This window comes from Nasonia vitripennis, chromosome 2 (genome assembly GCF_009193385.2).
Source record: "Nasonia vitripennis strain AsymCx chromosome 2, Nvit_psr_1.1, whole genome shotgun sequence".
Taxonomy (NCBI): Eukaryota; Metazoa; Arthropoda; class Insecta; order Hymenoptera; family Pteromalidae; genus Nasonia; species Nasonia vitripennis.
Genome location: NC_045758.1, coordinates 32,163,839 through 32,176,952, shown reverse-complemented (window position 1 = coordinate 32,176,952; position 13,114 = coordinate 32,163,839). Strand labels below are relative to the sequence as shown.

The window sequence follows — 13,114 nt, the reverse complement described above, 5'->3', positions numbered from 1 at the left end:
ACTTTTTATTTTTGTTTATCTGTAACAATTATATTATTACAATTCCTCGAGAATTCAGGAACAACTATTGCATCATGGAAAAAGTAAAAATGTAGGCGATGAAACAGCTTTCCATCAAAAAAGAGAAAAATAATATATCTGTCTAGATAAAACGTCCAAAGCAATCTCCTGTCATCAGTGACGTTCAAAGGGACCTAGAAATTCCATCACCGTCGTTGTCGCGAAAAAAAGGAACGCCGCGAAGGTTCAGTCAGCCCCGTTCTGATAGGAAATTTAAGCAACATATGAAGGGAATAATGCGCATACGTGCAGGAGAGCGCAAAGAAGCGAAGCTGTTTACGAGGTGAAGCGCTTGCTGATCCTCAGTTGATGCGACAGCCTTATCCCAGGGGATCTTTGATCGATCCATCACTACGAAAGCGTGCATATACATGTATATACACAGGAGTGAGCGCGAGCGTGGTAAGCCGCGGGCACGGCCACCTTAAGTCCTCTCGGCTGTCGCCTTCGACGAAAGCGCTTTTTTCTCGCTTATTATTATGTATTACGATATTTATCGGGTGGGCCGAGGCGATAGAGCGAAATTTGTTCACTTAGCCTGGATTTGCCCCCGCCCGCTTAACTGCTCACGCGTGTGTAGACGTTCCAATCAATGGCGTGTCACCACGCGTGTAGTTGCTCGGAATTTTTTATGGCCTATCGCTCATCTCATCAATAGTGCATTTTTGTCGAATTTTTTCTTGTCACCCCAGAAGATCGCAAGTAAATAACATATTACAGCACTGCCATCCAGCATTCCGTGTGCGTATCACATAATCTGAGTTGCCTTTTTATTTTTTTAGAAGCATTTTCTAGCGCCTTTTTCCCATCGGATATAGCGCTAAATTCTCTAGCTTCGCTTTACAATATATCCCGGGAAACGTATATTAGGGTGTTGTTCCCCGTCCTTTCAGCCCCGAAAAAACTTTATATATTCCCGACAAAATGAGTCTACTGCCGGGCTTTAAACAAATTCCGAAAAAAAGAGAGAGCAAGCGACAGAGCGCGAGAGAGGAAGGATTAAAGCCCGAGCAAACTCGGCGGAACAGGTGACACAGCTCGGCGTCGCGCCGTATTAAAATTTAAACAGCCGAAAAAAGAAATTCAATCTAAAAGGCCGTAGGGTGAGGCTCAGCAGAAGCAGCGGCAGTAGCAAAGAGGCGAACGACAGGAGAAGTAGCGCAGGAGAGGACGAGGCACATGCAGTATCGCAAGGGTTTAGAATATATTTCAAAAGCGGCGGCTGCACACGCGCGCGCGCGCGAAAATGGAAGAGTGTGCACAGAGGGCGCGCCCGGCGGAGCGCTTTTAAAAGCTCGCTCCGAGCGTATATGGGACTTTCTCTCGCTCTTTGCCCGAGCCATCCGGAAAGCAATATATCGATGTTTAGCAACCAATAAACGGATCCCTCAAAGAGAGCTTTTACGAGTAAAGCGAAAGCTCCGCTCTCTATTGACGCGAGTTTTCGCGCGACTGTCTGTGTGCGCCGCCGCTTTCGTATACATGTTGCTGCAGTGTGTGCATGTGTGTGTGTGTGCGGCAACCGAAGCATAGCGCTTTTATGACTCAAAGTAAAGGCATTTATAGTGCCCCGCTGCCGCTCTCTCGCTCGCTATACTTCAGCCTCCGCGATTCCGCGGCGTATGAGCGTATTCGCGGTTAACGCCGCTTTTATGATAATGTTATCAATACAGCGTCGCGCGCAGCGTTATACACTCGAAAGTGAGAGAGCCAGGGAGAGAGATCTCTTTGCTCGACTTCTTTTCTCTTTTCGCGCTTTTTACGACCTCTCAACAGCTGTTTCTCCTTATCTGCGATCGTATAGCTTTCTTTTATCGCTCCGCCTTTATTATGAAATATTACGATTTGATTAATTAAATTTCCTCTTATATACAGTGAAGAAAAAAGCAATAACAGGTTGTGCATGGCGAAAGATATACTATCTATTTATCTCTCGTCGTTGGACAAGATACATAAAGCATAAATCGTGTGTTTTATCACATCCGAGCTTTCGCGGTGATAAAGTTACTTTTGAGTGACGACGCGTCAGAAACAGTCGGCTCACATAATTTTCAGCTCTCGTTGAAGTAACGCAAAAAATACGGCGTCTGTGAGCAAGAGTCTCTTCTTCCTCTAGCCATCATCGTCGTCGGAGGATAGAGTGGCCTGGTGCTCGTTTTCTTCTCTATCTCTCGCTGAAGGGCCCTCGAGAGCTGCGACTTGCCGAGACAATAAAGACGACCCTCATCGACTGCTGGAAAATAAATAAAGAGTCTTCTTAGATTCGATAAAGTCGTATTTCCACGAATTTTTTCGAGAAATGGTTTCGATTAAAACAAACACCAAACGGACACGGGGGCTTCGATTCCTCGCAAGATAAACTCGCGTGTGTGTCCTGTATGAAAAAACATTTCCAGCAAGCGCGGTCGGGTGCAATTTCTCTAAAGAGTAGCCGGAGCAAAAGAGCAAAGGTATATACACTCGGCGCAGCAGCAGCAGCCGAGATCCGGGGAAGCGTGAAAAAGGGACGCGATAAAAGCGCTCTCTCACTCTCTTCTTGGAAAAGTACGGCTGAGCGATCGCCATTCGCCTCCAACATACACACACACATCCCTCGCTGGGCGAGCGCGCTTAGATTGGTTCTCGGACCGAGCGCGCAATTTCCAGGCCACCCTCGCGCGACGTATATATACGTATATATAGATCCGACGTGTAGGTGGGTCTCTCGGATTCCGAGAGCGGTTCTCTCTCTTTTCCCGGGTATATGCGTTTCCGCGCACAGGAGACAGAGTGAGAGAGAGAGAGAGAGAGAGAGAGAGAGAGAGAGAGAGAGAGAGCTTTCGGTCGAAAGAGGGAAGAAAAGCAGTGGCAGCTGAGACCAGCGTCCCATTGGCCGGCTAAGCTCCAGGGCTCGGCCAATCCTCGGGCAGCCTGATAACGGGCGCCCGGCCCACCGCCTACTCCTCAAGACGTTATATACTGCAAGAGAGAAAGAGGAGTCTTCTTCGTAGCTGCTGCAGAGGGTGGATGTAGGTGAAAGAGAGAGAGAGAGAGAGAGAGAGAGAGAGAGAGAGAGAGAGAGAGGAGCGACGGGGGGAGGAAAAATATACCTTGGCAAATTCCGCGTTTGCACGCTCGAAAAATTCCGGGCTGCTGGAGCTTTCGCAAGGATTTTTGTAGCGGAGTTGCTTTTCGTCGCAATTTCGGCTTGGATAGCTCTCTCAGGTTCTGTTTTGCGAATTTCCGCTGGGCTGATTCGGAATTTTCGACGAGCTTCTTCATTCTCTCTCAAGAGAGAGAGAGAGAGAGAGGGAGAATTATTATGCACCGCAGGGTATAGCGCGTGTTTGTAAAGACATAAATTTAAATCGTAAAACGCGCGGGACTTATCGGCAATGTTTATCTTTCGCGTATAACGACGCGCACTTAAAATTGTAATGTCACTATACAATTTGCTCTCGATGTATGTGATTATTTTAAACCATATAAACACACATATTATAGAGCGATTTTTTAATTTAACGACTTCGGTGTACCGCGACACACAGCGCGCGAATGATTATTAACATAATTATACAATCTCTTTAAAAACGTATACGTATACGCGCACGTGTTGAAAATTTGCTTATAAGTCGGGTGATTTCTTTTACAGCGTTTTAATGCGTTCGACATTAAAAATTATGAATAGCGCTGATTTACGGACTCGATATGAGCTGGCCGCTATACTAAGAAACTCTTCTCGCGTTCGAGGGAAACATAACGCTTCTACCCCTTCATTACATGCAAATCAGTCGTGATAAACTTAATCCACTTACGGGATGAAACGTACGAGTAACACTTTATGAATCCATGCAGTCATCGAATTTAAACAATTCGACTTGCTTTGCTGTAATCAGAGCTTCTATTAAAAAACCCAAAGCAGCCCGATCACCGACAATTTGTAGCTACACAAGCTCGGATGGAAAAAGAGCGCCTGCGGCTAATTCCACCACCTCGCAGCCGCGGCAATTCGTGTTGCGGTTCCTCGACAAGAGCTGCCGCAAGCACCATAACGGAGCAGCCACGCCACGTTGACAAGATAAAGCTGGCCGATAAGCTGCCAGGGTTCTCTCCTCTGCGTGTCGCGAGGCCCTCACGTGACGCGTGTAATAACCGTGGCGAGAGAGTAGACCGCCGCGCGCGCTCGCAGGTATATGCACGGGGGCGGAAGAATGCCCTGGGACACGAAGGCACATGTGTGTGTGTATAAATAGGCTGCTGAGATTGTGTGTCTGCTTCGCGGGGGTGTGATTTCGTTTTTTGATTGGGAGAGATTGAATAAAAAAAGATTTTCGTGTGTAGGGGGTGTTGCCGCATGAAAATTTATGGAAATGACGGTCCGCATTGGAGGAATATCGACAATCTTCCATACGCGAAGGAAACGCCGCGGTGGTCGTTCCGGCCGGCACGCGTTCATTAATTTCCAGTATAGACGAACAAAAGCTCGAGAGACAGCTCGATCCGTATGGTCGGCCGCGGGAATCGTCGCGATAGCCCGGCGACCGGAGGCGTATTGGAGCGAAATTTCTGATGACGAATGGCGCTGACAAGCAGATAAATAGAGTCGCGAATTCGAATGCGAAATGACGATGACGATACGGCACGCGGAAGCGCTCTCGGATAACAAAGGTGCGCGCTTGCGCTGGGAATCGAACTATGGCCACAGTGAGAGAGACTGAGGCGAGCAACGGATGAATGAGCAGACGTTACGGCTCGCGGCGCATTAATCGGGTAATTAATTATGTAATCCACTGCTAATTAAGCTCGTAATCTGCTCGCGGCGAGCTCGCTCTCGCTCTAAAACGTATGCGTCCGCCCGCGCCTGAGTTATGGCTCCACCGATTGATGGCCCCGATGCGTATCCCCGAACGCTAAATAACCGCACGACGATATAATTATCCGATTTTAAAAAATACGCCGAGCGATCTCGAGAGCAACCCTCGTGTAATCTGTGCAGCAGTTCGAAGTTTGCACATCAGACGCCCCGAGTATTATAGAACATTCATCAGCTATACCTATACTGCGTCGAGAGACGTAGCTTGATCTCGCAAGACAGCAGAAGCGCGGCAGCAACGTCGATTGAATTATGTTGATTTTATTCCGCGCTGCAGCCTTATATACACCAGCCCAAGGAAGCGGGAGAGATATACAGTATCTCTTTTATTTCGACCTCCTGCGCGCACGCTGGATTAACGTCATTGCGGTTTTTAAGCAGGCAATTTCCTAATTCAGCATCTCTCTCTCGAAGCGCCGCTGATTTATGGCGAGATCTCTGCACTGCGCAGACGGAAGCGAGCGCGGAGAGATTTAAGAGATACCGCGAGCTTCTTTTTCCTTTCCGTTCGGCTTGGCCCGCGCCGTATATCTGTCGCGATGAAAATTGTGGAGACGGATGTGCTGTATACCTGATGTTTGTACTTTAAGAAATGGACGGTTTGCCTCGATTTTTGATTTAGTACAGTTGTGTACTCCTTTGTTTATTTAATCGAGCGAATGAAATAACAAGTGACATCATCGTATCCCTAGGAGCGTTCGTTAGTACGTCTCAGCTCAGTCTGTGTAGTATATCCATAACTTTTTCCTTGGACCCTTCGCGTCCGCCGGCATTTCGTCGCTCTCCCGCTAATTGTATCTTTCGACGTTAATTGACCCGTTGCTTGACACTCGCTTTGCCGTGATATTTACGAGGTCGGCTCCTAATGCCGCCTCTGGGGAGCTGTTGGTCTGTGGCTCCTGAAAACGAGACTAGCCAGTTTTGACGCTGATCAATATATACGCGTGACTTTTTTCTTCTTATACACGTGTTACGCAATTCTCGGCAAAATGAACGAGAAACAAGTTCTCTTTGATTTACGTACTCGCCTACGCTCTCCTACTGACAATTACAAAGTTTAAACGTTCGATCAGTGCACGTGCAACATTTTGAAAAACGGCTCGTTTTTTATCCACGTATCGTGATAAAAGTATTAAAAAAAGGCCTCGCACTTATGGGCAACGTTATCAGGTCGAGTGTGTATACCGGCTTCATTAAAGCCGCCCGTGGCCCGAGGCATTCCTACATGCGTCCGCATGCAGTGGCGGTAGTACACCCTCGCGCGCGAGTCGTGAGGTGGCCGCGTGATTGTTTCGCGTGTCGAAAGACGATTGCCTTCACAAAGTGACTTGACTATTATATCGAGCGTGGACTGGATCGCGATAAGGGACGTAACGAACGTTGCTGCCGCTGCTGCTACTGCTACTGCCGCTGCTGGGCGATCGTTGCGTTTTCTGCTACCTGAAATTCTTCGTCAGAGCTGCTTGCGTATATAGTGCAACCTTGGAAATAAAGGAGAGCTCGAGTTTTACCTTGATTTTACGATTTTAGCCTATTATTACATGTTGTGTGCTTAAAAATTGCGCGATCTATATTTTACGATAATAGCATGTGATGCGTGTACAAAGGTGTTCAATTAAACTTAAATATTTCAAACTCACATTATTATTATGGAGGAACAACGCACTCCACCAAAACGTGTCAATCCTAGTAGCTAATATCAAATCTCACAACACACCCACTCGCGGCTGTTTCATGCCGACTCATCGTAGCTGCACACCTATATGTATAAATTTCTCTCAGGTACACACGTACACCACACTTAGAAGAGCCTAGCTCAACGATGGGGGTGGCGATAAGCGAGAGAGCCCGCGCGCAGCCGGAACTTGGCTTGCGCCGTCCTGCGCTGGTCATTTTGCGCTTCCTTCTCTCCACTCTCTGGCACATATAGCTGGCCTTTTCCACCGCTAATGCAGCCCCTCTAAATGATTAATCGCCGACCTCTATACCTCACGTATGCGTATGTGTGCTCGTGTGCAGTAGCCGCTATACACAGTGCCGAGTAAAGAAGTCGGCTTAACCTTAAACGAGCCTCGCCTCGGGCGCATTGCTAAAACGGATGTGTGCAGGAGCGACGTGGGCTTTATTTTGCCTTTATTTGTGTGTTGTTTAATTGCGTTTTTTTTTCTATACGAGTCGGCGGTACGTTTTTCCGAAGCTCGGAATGTTACGCGATTTTCGCTTTACTCGCTGGAGTTGCGCAGTATGATCGGAGCTTTTTTGCGCATAATTTCGAGTTTGGTAAGGCTACTGCAAGTTCTCTCGTACATACAACTGTGTCGGCGCGTGTCGGCGTTAACACCCGCGAGTTTTAAATCGGCTTTAAAAACACGCTAGCAATATACTCTCGTCACTTCTCACCTTTACTCCAACAGGTCACGTAATATGAAAATCTATCAAGTTTATCTCGCGATTCGCATTCGAAGAATCTCATAGCGCGAAAGTAATAATACACTCCTCCGGTTACTTGCACTTTCACGAGGTTTCTTAATAACGCGCGCTCATTCACAAAAAGGAGGGAAAAAATCGGCTCGCGATAATCACCGCGAAAACTTCGCATCGAAGAGCCCGCACACGCCCACGTATATGACGCGCGAAACGAAACATTCGCGAACGCGATACACACCTATATATAGATATAAAGAGCGCCGTTCCATGCGCAGTGCGAATTTGTGCCGTGAGTGCGATACGTCTCTCTCGTTTGCAATGCAAATGCGACGGCGGCAGCGTATAGCCCTCGCGGCTGTATGCGATGCCTATACTCTCTCTCTCTCTGTCTCTCTCTCTCTCTCTCTCTCTCTCTCTCTCTCTCTCTTTGCCTGGACCTGCTGCAGTGAATCGGGGGTGTTGTGCATCGGCGCGTGTTTGCCAGTCGCGGATCGGGCCGATCCTGCGTCGAGGATACAGCCGTGTGGTTTTAGGTGTTTTTTGTTTTTTTATTCTCGGTTCGATGACGACACAAGTCGACGCGATTAGTCTCGCGTACTTGACGAAATTTTTCAGCCCCTCGATTGGAGCTCGGTGTATGTCTGCTGAAGCCAAGGGAAGCCGCAGATCGATTCCTCGTTAGCGATTCCGCGCAATCATATTCCCGTGCAAATAATTCGTTAGAGACGAGAGAGAGAGAGAGAGAGAGAGAGAGAGAGAGAGAGAGAAATATACGCGGGGCGAGCGTCTAGCAAAAGGAAGCTGCATTGGGGTCCTGCGCGGCAGCGTTCGTTAGTATAATTAAAATAAATTCAAATGACTTCCTTGTCCTTCGACTTTCGTCCGCGTAGCGTCTCTTTCCCGCCTCTCCAAAGCCGCGTGAATGTATATAACGGCGGCGGCGGCGGCGGACCTCCTTAAGCCCCGTTGATTAGTGCAAAAATCCACTTACAAATTAGATAAGGCCGCGCCCCAGAGCCGCCCGCGCGCGCGCGTAAAGTACGCGAAAGCTCTCTTCCGAAAATAAAGCGTCTTTTATTTCCAGCTCTGCCGAGAACTTCTTCCTTCTTCTTACGGTAGTAAAGTAAAGAAGCCGAGAAGGCGGATAAGAATGCGAGCGGAAAGTGCTTTAATATCTTAAGTAAACCCGCGCGAGCGCAAGCGCCTGGCGGACGGATAAAAAATAAGTGACATCCTCGCGTCGCCCGCGCGGCTATATACACTGGAAAACTAACGTACAGACAGACGAACAAAGCCTGCGATGCACAAACAACGAATTTAAATTCCAGAGGAGAGAGAGAGAGGGATGGAAGGGCGGGAGAGTTTAAACAAAAGCGACGGAGCAGTGAGGTAATATCGAGTCGGCGCTTGAATAAATATAGTCTCTGTGGCCGCACTGCGCAGACAGACAGAGAGAGAGGGAGGAAATCAGCGGAATTTTTCGTGTAAGATCGAACGATGCAGGATAAACACCGGAGATATTTGAATTTTCCGATCGAACGTAGCAGCGTATAATGTATATTGGCCGCAAAACATTGCGCTCTCCTCTCTTTCTACTTTAACTGGAATAGCAATCCCTTTCTCTCTCTCACTCTCTCTCTCTCTCTCTCTCTCTCTCTCTCTCTCTCTCTCGCTCTCTCTCTCTCTCTCAATTTAATCAGTAATAATATCTCGTACTTTGAGCAGCGACATGATTCCCGGATAAAACCCGTCGCGTCGCGTCCGCCATAAATTAGTCGGCCCCAGCTGAGCTTTGTGTTTGATTCTTTGTGATCACTGAAATAAGGCCGAGAGAGGAGAGTTCTCGACACGAGCAAAAGAATTTCGGTTTTCTTAATGAGTGTACAGAGTAAAGCTTTCTTTGCGGCCTCCCTCGAATCGGATTGCTTTCTGGCTGGCGCGACGGTAGCAGCAGCAGAGGCAGCCGTGTATACTTTTTTCCCGGGGCTGAGATGCTTCCTGTGTAAGTAAAAATCTAAAGTGACTACCGAGATCTAAGTTTTAATTAGTTTATCTTGGCCGCATGACTATTGAATATTTATAAGCCTAGCCGGGGAGGAACGAACGAACGAACGAACGAACGAAGAAAAAGAAGGAGTAGGAGAGGATGTTGCGAGGGACGAGACCGCGGCGTTTGATATCGAGAGAGAGAGAGAGAGAGAGAAAGAAAATGAATCAGAGGAGCGAGCGCCAGATGTCTTAGACCCTCCCGCGCGTAGTACCGCAGAGTCCAATACACTTTCTTTCTCGTCGCGCCCTGTATTGTGAAATTTCCCATTCCTTCCGACTCGTGTTTCTCGCTGCCTGTATTGCGCTTTATGTTATAATATATTCCAAAATCATCGCGCTTGTATTTTACACGCATTTAAAAATGAATCCAATGCTCCGATCGAATTTGCATGCAACGAATATTTCAAATTTTCCCGCCGCGATCGCGCGTCTCAGCTTACAAAACAGAGCGCGCATCTCTCTCGCTCTCGTTTGTTTATTCGCGAGCGGCGCGATCGGACATTAAATAAACACACACACGCGTATAAGTCCGCATAGGCGCTTGTGTGTATCGACAGCAAACTGCACCTTATTTGGTATATATTTTCCAAGTTTTGCGCCGGCGAAGCGTAAAAATGACTCGCTGCAAGCGCGCGCAAATGTATATACGCGAGAAACAACAGTTGAGAGAGATAGTGAGAGAGGGAGGGATCAAACGAGCGTATATATACACGAGAGCGGGATCAGCCATCTGAAAACGCTTGTTGTTTCAGGTGAGTCAGCTCTCTCTCTCTCTCTCTCTCTCTCTCTCTCTCTCTCTCTCTCTCTCGCACGCGCTATTTTCCGCACCGGCTGCTGATGCCATGTATCTACCAGTGCGTCGATGCCACTGGCACAAAATTTTGAAATTCGCGTTATTCTCTCTCTCCCTTCCTCGTTTTATTGATTTTACGCATTAATTTCAGCGCTGATTTCGTTTCGCTGGAAAATTATTACGAGGGAATAATATCGCACATGTTTACGCGGCAATTTTATATGAATCGAGATTATATCGTTCGCGCGCTCGAATTTGATGGCATTACACAGCGCGGTGGTGTGTGTATTGTAATTCTATTGATGAATAAAGATGCGGTGAACATTTATATCTCGTGAATTGTAAGCGATCACTGCGTTAATGTAACGAAAAATCATGATTGAAAAAAGAGCATCCGTTTAGCGCAGAGTGTGAGAAATGGACGCGGAGATAAAAGCGTATAGATATACATTACATTCCCTGCAGGTAATATTTTTATACGGCGATGTTGCCGAGGGTGCGGGAATATAGTCGCGCCGCGACTCGACCCTATTCAAGAATTCTGCGGACCGCCGGGCGATAAACAGTGTATCACTGTTTCGCGGTACATTAAATGGTCTATGAGTCACGACGAGAAACGAGCGGTGAAAAATAACGCTGAGGGTAATCTTTACGTCTTTTTTTTGTACACGAAAATTTTGATAAGCGAATTGCGCTTTATCGCACGAGAGGTATACATCAATTTCGGAACGAGAACTAATTGTAATGTTAATAAACGCGAGTGATTACAGCGAGAATAATTCAATAATTATACGTATTGAAGATTGGTTTGAAATCTGGGGGAAAAAATCGAAACATGTATAATTGATGACATTGAGTTAACGAGATGCGCATTTCACCGCCTACGCGTGGCTTTGCCGAAGTAGCTTTAAAAACCAGAATTCTCTGTATAAATCGGGAATTAAACATAATACCGAGTAAACGATATCTCCGAGTCACTTCGGAGAACCGTAACCTCGCCTTCTACCCGATAGATCCAGGAAAAAACAAACTTCTCCGCACGACTATCACCGGCACGTAGAGCAGAGCACGCGAGCTTTAAATCCATTAGCGCGTCGGCTGGCAATTATCGCCGATAGAAAAGAGTCCCAACACCCTGCAGTATGGAAAACGAAAATCTCCGGGAGATAAGCGCATATCGGTGAAGAAGACGAATAATATAATTTATGCATAATATTCAACGATATTATTTCGGGATTTCACAGTCACGTGCTCGTTTATGTTTTTTCCGCATCGAATCGCTGCGCGTATGTAACCACGACACGAGCTGCGTTTCTCGTAATGGGAAAGCCGTGCGCGCACACGTCCGGGCAATCGCCACCCGCATAAAATTAACCCGTTCGCTCGCTTTTAATTAACGAAACACGGAGACCTATACGCCGTACAGTAGTGGTAGTAGTAGTAGTAGTATAGTGTGGGTCCGAGCCGACGCGACGCCTGCAGTTGTTGTGTGTACAGGTTATGCGCGACGTTTTCGTTGAGGGAGATAGAGGCAGGTTGTTGATTGGAATTATATTGCTGGATCTAGCCATCAGTAGAAGTTGTTTATGAAATAACGAGAGTGGGACTGACAGTAACGCCGCAAGTTTGTTAGATTGGAAGCTGACTCGAGCGGATTTTTAATCGTCTATCTGAGTTAAAGACTTATTTTACAAACTAGCCAGCCTCTCGGAAAAGAAGCACCAGCCATAGCGGAATGCTTATCTCTCTCTCTCTGTGTCATCGACAAAAAAGCTCCCGGTTCGCTCGCTGTCCCGAGAGCTCGTTCACTTGCGCAAGAAAGTCGCGGAATGAGCAGGCCGTCCGAAGAGAAAGAAAAAGATCGAGAGCGTGCGCGCAACCGCAAGGGCGAGTCGATGATGTCTTTATCGGTAAAGCGGAGCACGCTCCTGTTCTCTCTCTCTCTCTCTCTCTCTCTCTCTCTCTCTCTTGCTCCCTCTTTCTTCTCTCTCGTATAGCTCACGTTTTCACACGTGCGCTTGCAGCCGCGCGCTCACGTTAAGTGCATAATCGTGGCCTTAGGCGCCATGTAAGGGTCAGCCAGTCACGGAGTTAATTAGAGTCCTCTGCTCGTCGTGCTCCGCGGCCACTCGAGTCCCTCGATATCAATCGCGCTTGCTTCTCTGAAGCTGGGCTTCGGAGGGACAGAGAGAGAGAGAGAGAGAGAGAGAGAGAGAGAGAGAGAGGTCCACGTATCGCCACCCTCTCTCTCTCTCTCTCTCTTCTCGCGGCTAATGTGCTGCACGGCCGACGACGAGTGCAGAAATGCTACTGTGAGCAGCAGCAGGAGGAGGAGAGAAGATGTATCGCTGAAGGGGTCATTTGCTCGGAGCGGCGCCGCCGACGCCTCGTCTTCATCTCCGCGGGAGGCTTTGTATTTGCGCAGGAGGTGAGAATGCTGTGCTTTTGATTTGAATTTTTATTCTTCTTTCACCTGGAATGATACTTACAGGGTAGATTTTGTCAGATTTATGTCCGGCCGAGTGTGAAGAGTCTGCAACAAAAAAGAAAACGTTTGTAATTCAGTTTGTATACAATCCAGCATTCGAAGAAACAAAAACAATCGCTTTAACTCCCTAAGCCTGTAATTATAAGCGCACGAGTGTTTGCTTGCACGCAGAAGCAGGATGCAAAACGAGCGATAAAGAAATGGCAAAGCGAGGGGAAGGACACGGGGCGCATCATCAGAGGGAGAGAGTAAGAGAGAGAGAGAGAGAAAAAAATAGGAACCGAAAGGGAAGTAGGATAGTGAAGTTGGCGCGGGTATGTCGCCCCTGTGAATGGGTTGGAAATGGAAGCAATAGGGATCAACTAGTATGCAAATCGCATGTAAATATCGCTCACTCTACTCGCTCCAAGAGTCTCTCGTTCTCTCTCTGTCTTTTCCACTTGCC

At 47.5% G+C, this 13,114-nt stretch overlaps 1 long non-coding RNA gene across 4 annotated transcripts in view; it reads right to left on the bottom strand.

Annotated features, from left to right (window-relative positions):
• Nucleotides 1-1,957: 1,957 nt before the first annotated feature.
• Nucleotides 1,958-13,114, bottom strand: part of LOC103315844 — a 373,598-nt gene continuing 362,441 nt past the window's right edge. For all 4 annotated transcript variants that reach the window (XR_004344579.1, XR_001728826.3, XR_004226837.2 and 1 more), the window contains 2 exons: nucleotides 12,671-12,714; nucleotides 1,958-2,293 (listed from right to left, as the gene is read on the bottom strand). This is a non-coding gene — a long non-coding RNA (uncharacterized LOC103315844). The remainder of the gene's footprint in view (nucleotides 2,294-12,670; nucleotides 12,715-13,114) is intronic.